The sequence below is a fragment of the Arctopsyche grandis genome, chromosome 12, assembly GCF_051622035.1.
Source record: "Arctopsyche grandis isolate Sample6627 chromosome 12, ASM5162203v2, whole genome shotgun sequence".
NCBI lineage: Eukaryota > Metazoa > Arthropoda > Insecta > Trichoptera > Hydropsychidae > Arctopsyche > Arctopsyche grandis.
In genome coordinates, this window is record NC_135366.1 from 21,625,387 (window position 1) to 21,639,990 (window position 14,604).

Consider the following 14,604-nt stretch of genomic DNA (forward strand, 5'->3'; position numbering starts at 1 on the left):
GCTCAGAGCAGAGAGAGGGCGGAGAATGAGAGATTTTCCTCAATAAAAGCGTCCTCGAAATCCCACAGCTTTCCCGACGAAGCTTTAAAATGTCAAGGGGTTCGCCACAGCTGGCTCCGAACGTCAAACATTATAATATAAGTAGGCTAATCGACCCACTCGACACTTCTAAAACTGCATAATGCAGTTGTTCCTACCGAATTCAGACCACATAAAAATAAAGCACAACACGAAAGCTCAAACTGAAGGATAACACAGAACTACGTATGTACTTGGGCTACTCTTGAGCCGTGAAAGGGGAGGGAGAAGAGTGGAAAATAAAGCATGCAAGCATTCAAACATTCCGTTTAAGCTTTTAAGCGCAGATGGCCGAGGAGAGCACTCCCACTTTTCACCATCCACCCTGCATGACTGTATGGGTTCGCACCCCCAAAACGGTCCTTGCACACCTCACCCTCCCGATTTCATTGTCGTTTCGACGTCCGTGTGAATCTGAACATCTTGGAAAGCTAAGTCACCTCGACTCCGGGTATTGTGGTCGATGTTTCGACTCTGGATAGGACCGTGGACCACTCAACTGTTCACCGCAAACCTTCACTGTAAGCTTTACGATGGTCGGTCGAAAACTGCTATGTATGTGCTGCAGATTTGCGGTAACGTTTCCAACTGTATCACTACTATGATAATTCAAGTTTAAATACTAAAGTTTCAGGCCAGAATGGACGATAGTGTTGTCCCTTGTTAAAAATTCAGCTAAGTATCTTTCGGTTACACTATGAGCTTAAACATTTACCATTCGTACATACACATCTATTTAAATATAATACATTATAAGGTAACATTTATAAAGTACAATATTAACCTTCATTGCTCCGGTGGACAAAATTTGAAACACAAAAGTGAAGTATTATGATTTGTTCGAAATACTTAAATAGTTCGGCTTTTAATATATTACTACATATTCAATCTAATAGTGAATTAAAAACGTGCATGTGAATGTATAAAAGCTTGTAATATTAATTTTATCAGACGGGAGTGAATGAGAGTAAAAAAGTATCTTTCTCTAACGATCAAGTTTTTAACCTTTGAGTAGAAAGCCACATTTGGATAGCTAGCTATCATCGCATTGATCAGATCCCATATTCGTATGTAATTTTTTATGATTTAGTTAACGATTAGACTATTCTAGCTTCATGTCGGAAACATTAACTTACTTCAATGTAAACCAACCCCCGTATGTCAGTAAATATCAGAGGAATGTAATATTCGAAGGATAGAGCCTTCAAATTCTTCAAAAAAGCTATAAATAGTCAAAGCTAAAGTACTTTTGATATACATAGTATAATAAATTTGCTGATTCTAAATATTGAAAACTACATAGATTTTGACTCCAAAAATGAACAGAAGCATTCAATTAAATAAAATTGAGTGGCCCAATTGCCTGGTGTTGCCCAAGTTGGTGAAAAATTATAAAATAAAGTATACATGAGATAGTGTAATAGCTGTTATAACAGTTAAGATGTGTTATCTGTGAAGTAAAGTAGGGGCCGTAGAAAGGCGGGCTTGGATCCAACTGTCATCACGTCAATGTGACAGATGATTCCAATATAATTTTAATGAATAAACTCTCCTAGCATCATATCAGATACATTTGCTTACTTCAGTAAGAGATAGTCACCGTAGATCGGTAAAATATCAAAGCGATTGGAAAAAGGGAAGTGGTTCAAAGTGAGCTCACAAATTTTGGACGGACGGTTAGGAGATTCATCTAGCTGAAGTGAAACTATTGAAAATATGTTCTAATAAGCTTTTATATCAAAAGATAATACATATGTAAAATTTGGCGGTACCTAATTAAAAACTGTAGATTTGCATAGTGAACAAACTAACAGACAAAATCTTTATAGAAATGCTAAGTATCTACTTGGGGTTTGCATAGCTCACCGATCAACGTGAATTACATAAAGTGAGTACATACATAAAATGTGAACGAAAATTGATAGTACATTTTTTATAAATACCATTTCGATACAAATAATATGTATATACATATATATATATATATATATATATATATATATATATATATATATATATATATATATATATATATATATATATATATAATAGCTCATGAATCACCCATACTTCAGGACATTTTTATCATAAACATGTCGACGATACAACTTTGCGAAGTTTCATTATTCAAATTTAAATCAATCCATTGTGTATGAACAAGCCGAGACTCCATCAATTTTCTTGTACAAACTTCATCATAGTGCTGGTAAATTTCAAATTTTAAAGACATGCTATCGAGTGGAATAATTTATCGGCTTCGTGCTGAAATAAGCGAACAGTTTCCCTCTTTCTAAAACATCGGACGGCTTGTCACGGCACACATTCGCGACGTGCACTTTTGCGAAAATCGGCGACTTCAAAATAAAAATCACAAACAAAATTACTTGGAAGCGAAAGACGTACCCCTCAACTGCATCAACGGTTCGCAAAAATGCATCAGATACGCCCACACACGTACATAAATATGCGCCGAGACAACAAATTGCGAGCCGAAATCGCTTTGCGAGAAGTTTTCCGCTCAAATTCAATTTCAAATGACCGGAAATTCTACGACGCGACTTCTTTCATTCAACAAGGTTTATAACAGTGGCTCTCAAGTTCAAACCCAAAAATTTATCTACGGCTACAGACATCTCTATAGCCAACCGATCAAGATTTTTATATTATAATAATGCAATTCAAAAAAATTACGTTCCAAACAGATTTCGATAGAATAGTTCCTAAATCTATAGAAGAGTTTTACCCGTATTGAAAATCTTCAGCACGCCTGATCTATACTATGGCAATCCATCCCAAAACTCGCCCCTGGAGTGTTTTCGGTGATTGTATCTTTGTATTGACATATATACATGCATACATACATAGGTTTGACAGTGATTGATAACCGTGATTCCCATATTTGAAGAAACTTATTTATTTACATTTTAGCCATAGTGACATTACCGAAAACTTTAACGCGTCATTGTAACCTGAAATATATGTAAGCACAATACAAATACTATATATTAGAAAATTAGCGAGACATCCCTGCTATAGAAAATATTTTTTTTAAATCATATTTAAATAGTGGTGACAAGGTTTTTGCCAATTTGATGAAAACTCTGATAGGAAACGCTCGACTTAGAGTCAAAAATTTCCAAATCTGACCAGCAGCATTAAAGATTATACTCAGAATTTTTTCAATTGCGGTCAGCTCACGAGATCGAACCTGGCAACCTCTGTGTGCTTCGTATCAACGAAACCACCAAGCCATGCTGTTGGAAATGTAGGAGAAATAATAAGATCGTACGAATTAACAATTAAATGACGATACGCCCACACAGCTGGAGTCTACCTAGGCATACTATGCCATATGATTCAGAAAGTCTGCGCCTTTATGCAGCCCCGCTAAATTTCGCGTCTATATTATTTCCATAGAGAGCTTCATATTTTATTTTACTATTGAAAAAATATAATGTTACACTTTTTAGATTTCATAGTTATAATAAAGTAATTTTTCATCTCCCGACTGTTCGAGAAACATGACATATTCACACATTATAAAGCAAGTACTGAAAGATGATTAATCGAGTAAACAAATACATAATTAGCAAATACACGTTAGCCAGCAGCGTGGCTCGGTCGTTAAGCTTCTGCTTAACACTGAGAGGCGCCGAGTTCGATCCCTTGAGCTGACCTCGATTGAAAAGAATTTTTCTGAGTATATCTGTAATGCTGCTGGTCAGACCAGGATTTGTGACTCCTGGTTGATCGTTTCCAATCAGAGTTTGCCAATTTTCTCTGATTTCATTGTTGAAACGATTCCCGATTAAAAATTGGCTAAAAATCCTTCCTACCCACTATGTCACCACTATTTGAGTATGATTAATGTAAATATTACAATAAAAATGTATGTACAATTCATAGATGTCTCGTTAATTGTCGAGTTTAAGTCAGTGTCTCGTAATTTAGCGACTTATATAATAAAAAAAAAATGCTGTATTGTTTGTAATTTGGCCAGGAAGGCGCATTGGGGTTTACCTGTAATGCCTTCCTGGTATGAAAAAAAAAAAAAAAAAAAAAAAAAAAAAAAAAAAAAAAAAAAATAATATAGCCAGCAGCATAGCTCGGTCGTTAAGCTTCTGCCTAAAACCGATAGGCGCCGGGTTCGATCCCATGAGCTGACCTCGATTAAAAATAATTATATCTGTATGCTGCTGGTCAGACCTGGATATTTATGATTCCAAGTCGACCGTTTCCTATCAGAGTTTGCCAATTTTCTCTGATTTCATTGTTGAAACGGTTCCCGATTAAAAATTGGCTAAAAACCTTCCTACCTACTATGTCACCACTATTTGAGTATGCTCAATGCACAATAAAATTATCTACAATTCATAGATGTCTCGCTAATTTCCGAGTTTTCAGTGACTCGCAATTCAGTGACTTGTATAATAAAAATGCTGTATTGTTTGTAATTGGCCAGGAAGGCGCATTGGGGTTAACCTGTAAGGCCTTCCTGGTATAAAATGTAATAAAGTAAAAAATAATAATATTTTCCAACATACCTAAATACATATGTATATAGCTTATATTACTCTCACTATCGATTCAATTACATTTAAACATTTGATAGAAAATTGTACTGTATTTGAAAAATTAAAAATAAAAATAGCTCGGTGTAAATGAGTGAAAATTTTCCATACGAGTCCATATTCAAAATCGTCAAGTTATAAATATAAAACTGTGATAAAAAAATATTTCTAGTATATAAGCGTATAATGGAACTATTCTGGACGGCAAAACGAAGACTTTAAATCTAATAGAAACATTTTATTTACATCTCGTATGAATCACAAAACAATCAGAAACGACGTCGCAAGCTCCCACTCGAACGTCAAACATCGAGATTATACTAAACGCCATCAAAGAGAGAGAGGAATTGAAATAGCAGGGGATGGAGGGGAAGGGATGGCAGAGGCAATCAAAGTGACGATAAAACAAAATGACGTTTCAATTTACATGGGATTAGCGTCTTGAGAGATGTTAAATAAGCGTCGGTCGTTATCCGCTAGCGGCTCGCGCGCGCTCACAATCAAACGACGCTGAAAATCTTTTAATCTACTTATGGGTCAAAATTGTGGACGCTCAAATGGCTTTTGAATAATTAAAACGATATTTCTCGCTTGAGGCAACGCGCGGTCGGATCGATTTAATGGAAAATTAACTTTCTAGGCGGCGACGCCCGCCAAATTGGGGGAGGGGGGCGGGGGGGTAGTCGCCTCAGCCTAAGCCCCACCCCTCCACCCCATCCAGCTTTGTCTCGGGAAATTGTTCTCAAATTCGACCCCTTTTATTACGAATATACAATGCTAAATTCCAACCTACATTTTTACGTCTGTGTACTATAATTATTTCGTCAAAATATTTTCGCAAAGGATTATACCGATTTAACAGTATTTAAATCATCTTTCGTATATAATAAAGAGTGTATTGAATAATGTATAAAATATTCATTGTATTTATGAAAATAGCGAATTAAATCTTTTATAAAATTATATTTACAAATTAATTACAAATCTAATATATAATTTCGAAAGAGACTTTGTATGTAAGAAAATATTGTTGGGTGGGATTTGGTTGGGAACTTCGAAAACAAGTCAAAATTTCCATGACGACATGGGGATGGTGGACAGGGGGCGCCGGGGGCGAAGGCCCGGGAAGCGCCGGGGGCGAAGGCCCTCAGGGAGTGCCGGGGGCGAAGGCCTGGGGAGCGAAGTAGGGACTGTCTTCAATCCACAACCATCATCAATATATATACATATAAAAACCAGCCGTAATAAAAAACATTCCTGAGAAGTCCAAAAAGAAAAAAAGAAGACTAAAATTCCACTCATACATTAGTACATCCAATTATGAAAATAATTATGAGCGCAGACTACCAGACAAATGTGTTGGAACTATCTCCGATATCCTACTCTCATTGAGGTGGAAAATATCGTGAATAAAAATTCGGATGGCTCTTTGTTTAGAAGCCATCCGATAAAGAACTGTGCGGGCAGGAGGTACAGCCATCAAATGATGATTTCTACCACGCACATAGTTATAAGAGGGACATAAAGTCCCAACTGCTCCAGCAACAACGGGCATGACGTATTACCACTTAGTAGCTGGAGGACGAAACGAATTAATGAGAAGTTTCTTCGAAGTTCAAGGGAATTATACCCAAGCATGCCCAAAAGGAAAGGAGTAGGGTAGAGATATGGGTAATACCCATATTCTTTCCTATATAGGAAACGAAGAAATGCTTTTTGTGCTTTCTCAATCATCAGAGAGTAATTTGCTTCATACGGATTCCACACAATCCCGTTATGATTAAGTTCCTCTAGCTTCATGTCAAATACATACATTAGCTTACCCGAATGTCAGCTAACTACCGTATGTCGGTAAGATATCAAATCGAACGAAATTGGTTCAAAATCAAATCACAACTTTTTGACGGGCAGGAGATTTCATTTTTGAAACTGTTCCTCCATTAAATTGGCTATAAACCATCCTACCTACTATGTCGCCACTATTTGAGTATGATTTACATATGTACAAGTTTAAAATTTCGAGTTTTTCAGTGTCTAATGCAATAAAAATGCTGCATTGTTTGTAATTGTTCAGAAAGGGGATTTACACATTGGGGTTTACATGTTAGGCCTTCCTGCTATATATGAATATATGTACATATGTATATTATATTATATACGGCATTGAATTTCGATGTGGCGAAAAGCGCCGTTCGAAATAAGACCGATTTTCGCACATAAAAGACCATTCCGCATAGTTTCAAGAAAGTTTCCACATTCAATTCAACGCGATATGAATACGATTCAATACGAAAACTAATTCCATTTGCGAATATGTCACACGAGAAAGATAAACACACACACCCACCCATATACATTACATTTTCTTGACCATTATTCTACACGCGCCTAGAAATTCGTCAAAGCCCTTTTGTAAATTATTAAACTCGAGGGGTCAACTTTACCCCATGCGAACGCTACCCTGTTTTCGGTTTTCTTTGATATTAATAACGCGACTCCACTCTTCAGTTAGTAATTTAACGGAGCTCGGTCACACTTCATTAAAACCCCAGCTTCACACACACACACACACACACACACACACACAAACACACACTCACTTTGTATTAAAATATTCCCGATAATATAATAATAATTACATTGAGCGGACGTGAAACAGTGGCGTTTTCAAAGACGTACAGTAACTGCGTCCCTGAAAACTGTTCGAGCGGGAAAACGCCCCTAAGTGTTCCGTTCCATTAGACGAACGAGAATTTTCATACATTTTCTTCTGAGCCCCGTCGCCCGTTTCGTAGGTGTGTGAATCCATTACGGAATAATGGCGATATATTTATATGTAAATTTGGCAAAGTGTCTGCTGGAGATTGTCGTGCCGTATATTCGACGAGAGGTATTAGAGACGTTGATGTGTATGTATGTACATATGTATGCACGTGTGTATGAGAGGGGATTTCGTGCGAGTGTTTGTGGGAAAAAATGGTTAAAATACGAGTGAAAGGGCGGCAAAAACGCGACTGTGTGAATAAAGTCGATTTAAAAACGTATTTCATCGAAGTTACTTCGGAATGTACTGAGTGAATTGCGCTGGATTTACTCCAGCGCAACGGTGAACAATAGATATTGCCTTACAATCTCGAAGTGCATACATAAATATCGGATTCATATTAAAATAGTGAAAATTTCAATAAATGCTTTAAGTTTAGAGCAGCCAATCCTTTTTGAATATTTATTTCATAGTTAAAATATGTCATCTTCAAATTATTATACATATGTACATACTACGCCTTGATTATATTTCAGACGTGCTGCACTTTTAAACAATCTCAAATATGCATTCAACCTATTTACTGCAGAAAAATATCTGAATTATGAGCTACTTAAAAAATCCACTTGTATTTTTAAGTTTTGGGCATGCTTGGTTATGATCAAAGATCAGCGTTGGGATAGTGCTTTTGGCACGAAAAATGGTTCATTGCTATATAAATTGAGTGGTATAATGTTATTTGACGAGCACCCAGTCAACGCCGACGACTAGGTATAAATTCCCTTGAACTTCGCAGAAACTTCTCATTGATTCGATTTGTTCTTCAGCTTCTACGTGGTAATACGTCATGCTCTTCGTTGCTGGAACAGTTGGAATTGTATGTTCCTAATAATTGTATGCGTTGTAGTTATGATCATTTAATGGTTGTACCTCCTACCCGCACAGTCCTTTATCGGATGGCTCCTATGCAAAGAGCCATCTGACTTTTTAATTAAATCTTTTCCAGGATATTTTCCACCTCAATGAGAGTAGGCTATCGGAGATTATTTCAACATGTTTGCCTGGTAGTCTGCGCTCATAATTATTTTCATATTTGGTTGTACTAATGTATGTGTGGAATTTTGATCTTCTTTTTTTCTTTTTGGACCTTGCAAGAATGTTTTTTACTATGGCTGGTTTTTATGTGTACATACATATATTGATGCTGCTTGTGGAATGAAGACAGTCCTTATTTGTATTCTGTTTATTTGAAATATTTTATTCCGTATTTTATTTTGATTTTGTTCATTTTTATTATGTATTATTTTTCTTTTATTTTTTTATCATATTTTTTACTGTTTTTTTAATATTTTCGTTTAATCCTTATGTATTTTTATTTGGTATATTTTTCTACTTTTCTTATAAAGACAATTGTGGCGCATTAGGTCCTTCCTAAATGCCACAATGGTCAAAAGCAATAAACAAATAAAATTATTGCACTTATGTACATACATATTTGTAGGTGACAATCAATAGGCTAAGAACACCTTATTTAGTTGATTACTTATTTAAGGAAATTAAAAGTTCAGGGAAAAGAATTGAAAAATATCAAATAGTTAAAATTTAATCAAAATTTTCAGTATTAAAATACTACGTAGACTTTTATTAATACTGTGAAAGTACATACATATATACATCAAACTTATAATTGTGACATCTTTCAGAGAGAAAAGAGTAAATTTACAAAGACAATCTGTATTTATTAACTCTAGTTATAATACTACAAATCTAAAACTTTAATTTGATAATGAAATTTCAACAAAATGAATGTAAATCAAGCAGTAAGGATTTGAATAAAATAATAATGGGTCGAATTTTTCGGTACGTGCCAATCCAGCTATTTACAGAAATAAATTACGACCCCCGTCAATTCCGTTCAAAAATATCCAACGATAAGGGAATTCGCGATGGTAAAAATCACATTTAAATTAAATTAATTATGATCGATGCCCAGAGTTTCAATGTAATAAATAGATAAAATATTGTTTTATTTCCAGAGCGAAAATCAACGTCGTTTTTTTCACAGCGTCCATTAGCACAACGCCACTACCGCGGACGGGGAAAATTTAAAAATATTTTCCTTCCGCCACCACCAGCAGAGAGAGAGAGAAAGATAGGGGAGGAAAAGCCGTGCCGGCAAGTTATTCTCGTCTAAATGATTGACAAACACCTTTTAACTCGTGACATTTTATGGGTCGGCCGTGACTATCCGACTTAAAACTTTGACGAGACACTTAAAACTTTTCGTGGCACTTGAAACAGTAATTACCTAAATGGGAAACATCATTTCAACTTGTTATAAACACCGCGACAGAATATTTAAATTATCCCCGTGGCGGCGACAACGACACCCCCTTTCCCGAAAAACCAACCACCCCCTCACACCATTATTATCGAACGTGGCGAATAAATTCGGCGTTAAAATTTCATCAAAATTCGCACCGCTTCGATCCGATTTAACACGTGAAAGGGTTCGTTTTAAATCTGCATGAATTCGATTAAATTTTCACGACACTTTTCGCCTATTCCTTACCACCCCCCGAGCAACGGGTTAATTCCTATCGTTTTCGGATACGACGACGACGTGTCTATTTTTCCCTCCGATACGGAAATAACATTTGAATTATTTATTCTAAGCGGACAGGCACTTTAGAAGCTCGCTCTCGAAGTAAAAAGAAAAGGTTTCAACCGCTCGTTTTTACTCTAAATCTGGGTTTTATTAACGACGAGTGGATATGCGGTTTTAAACGGTCTAAAGCGATAAGCAAATATCTGCGGTTCGATTTGGCAAACGGTGCGAAGTGAAGTTTCGGAAACTTGCAACCAGAATGCGCCTCACGCCTCCCCCTTTCCTCCTGCGAGTTGCATGACTTGGGCCTGTTTGTCTTATTAGTCATTGCACTTGGTGTTTGGAATGCTTGATTGAAGCTAAAACTTGCCAAATTACAACCGAACAAGTCGGCTAAGTTGGCTCAAAACCGATTAAACCGACGACTGAAACTTGCAAATGAAACTAAACATTCGGTAAGAATTCTAGCCCAGCTAAACGAATCTCAATTGTTTATTTTATTTTTAAACCAAAAACAAAAAGATTACATGAATATTTTCAATGAATTCCAGTAGGTATCCAATCAATGAGATCCGACTACAATGAAGGGATATAACAATTTTTATATTTAAATTTTGTTAATATTTATATTCATTTAGGAAGGCCTAACAGATAACGACAATACGCCTTTCTAACCAGAAACCTTGTGCATTTGATACAAGTATTATGAGTATTATACAAAGTAAATACATATCGAAATTCGAGATTGCTGAAAACTCGTAATTTTGCGAGAAAATGGGTAAGGTTGCCAATTTCTTGGAACAGTTTCAGTGAAAATCAGTTAAATTAGAAAACTTTGATAGGAAACGATCGACCTAGACTCTAGGTCGATCGTTAGGTATGTAGATTATATGTAGATCTGCATAGGTCCTAGAGTCACAAATCCAAAGTCTGGCCAGCAGAAACCAGTGGGATTTGAACCCATAACCACTTTGTTCAAAGCATTATATGCCAACAACTTGTCTATTCTACTGGTAAAATATATAAGAAGGTGAATAATAAACTTGTATTTAAATAACACACCTCATTATGAAAATTTGATCTTAAGATGGTAGCTTTAGAAGAACTTGGATCCAAACATTCGACCTAATATGACGTTGATTACATTCCACAAACACTATAGATTGTTTTCCAGTATACACTATCATTTTATATTTAAGCTTTTTATACGTTGAAAATATAGTTGAATTGAACAAACAGTCAATTATCATAAGGCAATAAATCATGGGTTTCAAACATATAATTTCCAAACACACAAATTGCCGAATTTCTGAATTAAATTGAAATTCATTGAAAGTAAATTTATGCTAATTATACATTCGGAGTCTACGAGTTTTTAAGCAAAATCAATTGAAAGTTTTCAGTTGTAGATTTAGATTTCAATACTGTTTTACTGAAGGTTGATTCGAATTCGAATACAAAGATAAGACGTAAAAAAATGCTTACGCTTTTTATAGCTATCGAATATTTTAAATTTATTTCAAATCCACATATACATACATGCATACCTTTGATATCGACTACCAGAATTTTCCCATTTTATTAGACCGATTTCAAAATAAGATTTTATATACATATTTATATAAAATTCCACCTTGTAATATTTTTCACACCACCAAAACCTTATCCAGTTTTTCATTTTTTTCTTAAATAAAACCTTGAGACGAGCTAAAGAACAAAAAAAATGATTATGTAAACTAATATAAATTTTCAATATATTTTTGAGGATTAACCTGTCAATATGGAAATTTAAAATATTCATCTTGTACAACTACATTGTATTATATGTATTGAAACGATTTATCATCTCTGCGTGAAAACTATCATACAAATTAAGCAGAATGATACTTTCTATACACAAATAAATTAATAACGATTAAAAAAATAACAGAATTTGCATCAACTTCAGACATTTTCCCTCCCCTTTGCGACACCTCATCTCTTCCCCTTTCTCTATGCTAGATGCGAATTGAAGCTATTGTAATTTCTAAAATATCTGATATGTTATTGATTAGGCTAAATCAAAAGTATTGAAAAATATAATAATATTATTATATATGAAGTACTTTCCCAAGAAAATCGGACAACTTCAATTTTCTGAAACGTATTTTTGATACCCACTATAATACCGATTTTTTTCATCATCAACCCAATAATATAATTCTCTGTCGTAATTAAACTTCGACGAAGTATCGGCCGGTTTTAATTAACGTCGCCCTCCACCCTCTCCTCCGTACGAACGACCGGCTTTTACCTGTTGTATTTTCCAGGTGTAAAGGGGGTGAGAGGCGACGACTATCGCACGCAAACGGGGAGAAATTTCACCTCACACCCCCCTCTCAATACATACATATTTCCTATTTTCCTATATTCCTATAGCCTCACCTCACTTCCGAGTAATTCCCGACTTCCGGTCGAACCCCCGCGGATGCACACAGCACGCACTTTTGACGGGCAACAATTAATCCGATTGTCAGGACGTCGGGACGCCATTGTCTGCATTTTCCGGTCTCCCATCTATCACCACGTCCGGGTAATTCGAATCGCGGTGAAGTTTCGCGTGTCGTACAATAAAACGACTTCATAGATATTTTTAGGTCAGAGTTGAATTTTGAGAGATTGATTTCGATTCCGTGCCGCGCCCTCGCCGAAGACGCCACCGATGATTGATGATTCGAATGGTCTATTTAGATTTTTTCATCTACGATTCAATTTGTATTAATTAAAGTGTGATTTGTTCCAGAATTGAATTGAAGTGCGCCCGATGAACGCGTCTTAATTGAAGCGTTGCGAATTGATGCAAAGATGAGTAATAAATTACATACAATATGACTAGTGACATATTAAAGCTTCGTTTAAACGTGATGTGCTTAGTAACGATGGAACTAATGCAACCCTTACACTCAATTACATAAATATGTGTTGTACGAAATTAAAATTTTGAACTGTGAACTTTTTCGAAGACAAACGTATCACATAAGACGTCCTCCTTTACTTCACAAATTTCATTAATTTATTTTCAAAATGAACCAAAAACCTTGTATAGGACACGTCATTGCATGTTAAAATGTTGAATATATTATATGAAGGCAAACACTACAGATATTTTACTAGTTTCAACATCAGAAATTACAAAGTTTTATTCTTGTTACTTGGTTGCGTTTAGTTCCACACATTTCATTTTAATTTTCATCAATCATGCACACTCTTCATGCTCCAATTTGTTTTGTTTGTCTTGTTTTGTTTGTCCAATTTGTTGCTCCAATGCAATAAATGTACTATACAAATCAAGAAATATCAATTAAAAATACATAATTATTATATATTTTACAATAATTACGACATCTATGATCAAAAACTGTAGAGAAGCATTGTAAACATTATTCAAGGTAAATACAATTAACGTCTACATCTATGGAGAAATATATAAAAATCAGCAAAATATCGAGATGCCGAATCACTCGATTTTTTTGCGAGATAGGACAGAATATGTCAATTTGTAGGAACTGTTTCAATTAAAATCAGATAAATTGGCAAACTATGGTAGGAAACGATCGACCTGGAGTCACATATCCAAGGTCTAGCCAGCAGCAACCGATGGGAATCGAACCCGTGACCACTTTGTTCAAAAGCTTACCACTAGTCTATGCTTACTAAGCTTACGACTTAAGATCTTTCGATTTTCGATCTTTGCCTTCGGATTTTTGCGTTTTCGGGCGTTTCACTTTCGGTCCCGTGAGGGAGACCGATGTACTTAAAATATCGTAAGTCATCAAAGCGTGTAATAAATATAAATAATAAATCAAATTACGCATCACACGAGACGAAATATATGGGTGTAAATCATAAATAAGACGCATGGTTCGTCGTCGAAGGCCCACTATAAGGGCTCGAAGGGGAAGGGGGGGTGTCGGGAGAAGGGTAGGGTCTCATCCGGTGACACCTGGCCATATTAATTTGCGCGATTAACCCTCGAAAGCCTCACACGAGCGTCACGACAACGAAACGGACATCCCGCACACCGACCACCCCGACGCCACCCCACCACCCCCGACTTGTTCTACGGCAGAAAGGGACGACGAGGCGAGGCTTAGGGGTCGAGAATCCGGGGTTGGCCCCGTGTGTGGGCGGTAAAGCACACCTGACGGCGAATATGTCAACGTCGGACCTAGGCCGCAACCCCTAAACTGCGCCGCCCGCTTTTATTTCCACCGAGAGATATAGCCAGGGTGGGGGGGAGGGGAGGCGGGTAGGTTTGAGGTGGCTTTACGGCATTCACAACACGCTTTATTGCCCGCCCATGATAATATGAATCTATTTAATGCCGAGCACTCGGATTATGCACATTGTTCGCGGACGGGGGGCGGGGGGAGTGTGTGCGTTTCGCGTTTTATTTCTAACCAGCCCTCTACGTTTCGTCTAAAATAGAGGTATGAGAGGGGGGTGGGTCACTCGGAAAATTGCCGACGGGGACTCAACGCGTCAGCCGGAGGCTTTTGTCCGTAGCCTGGCCCTCTCTCGGCGTGTTAATTAAAAACCCTTCG

General features: G+C 36.5%; 1 protein-coding gene across 16 annotated transcripts in view; it reads right to left on the bottom strand.

Annotated features, from left to right (window-relative positions):
• Window positions 1-14,604, bottom strand: part of Rbp6 (RNA-binding protein 6) — a 1,062,622-nt gene that overhangs the window by 574,941 nt on the left and 473,077 nt on the right. The window lies entirely within an intron of this gene.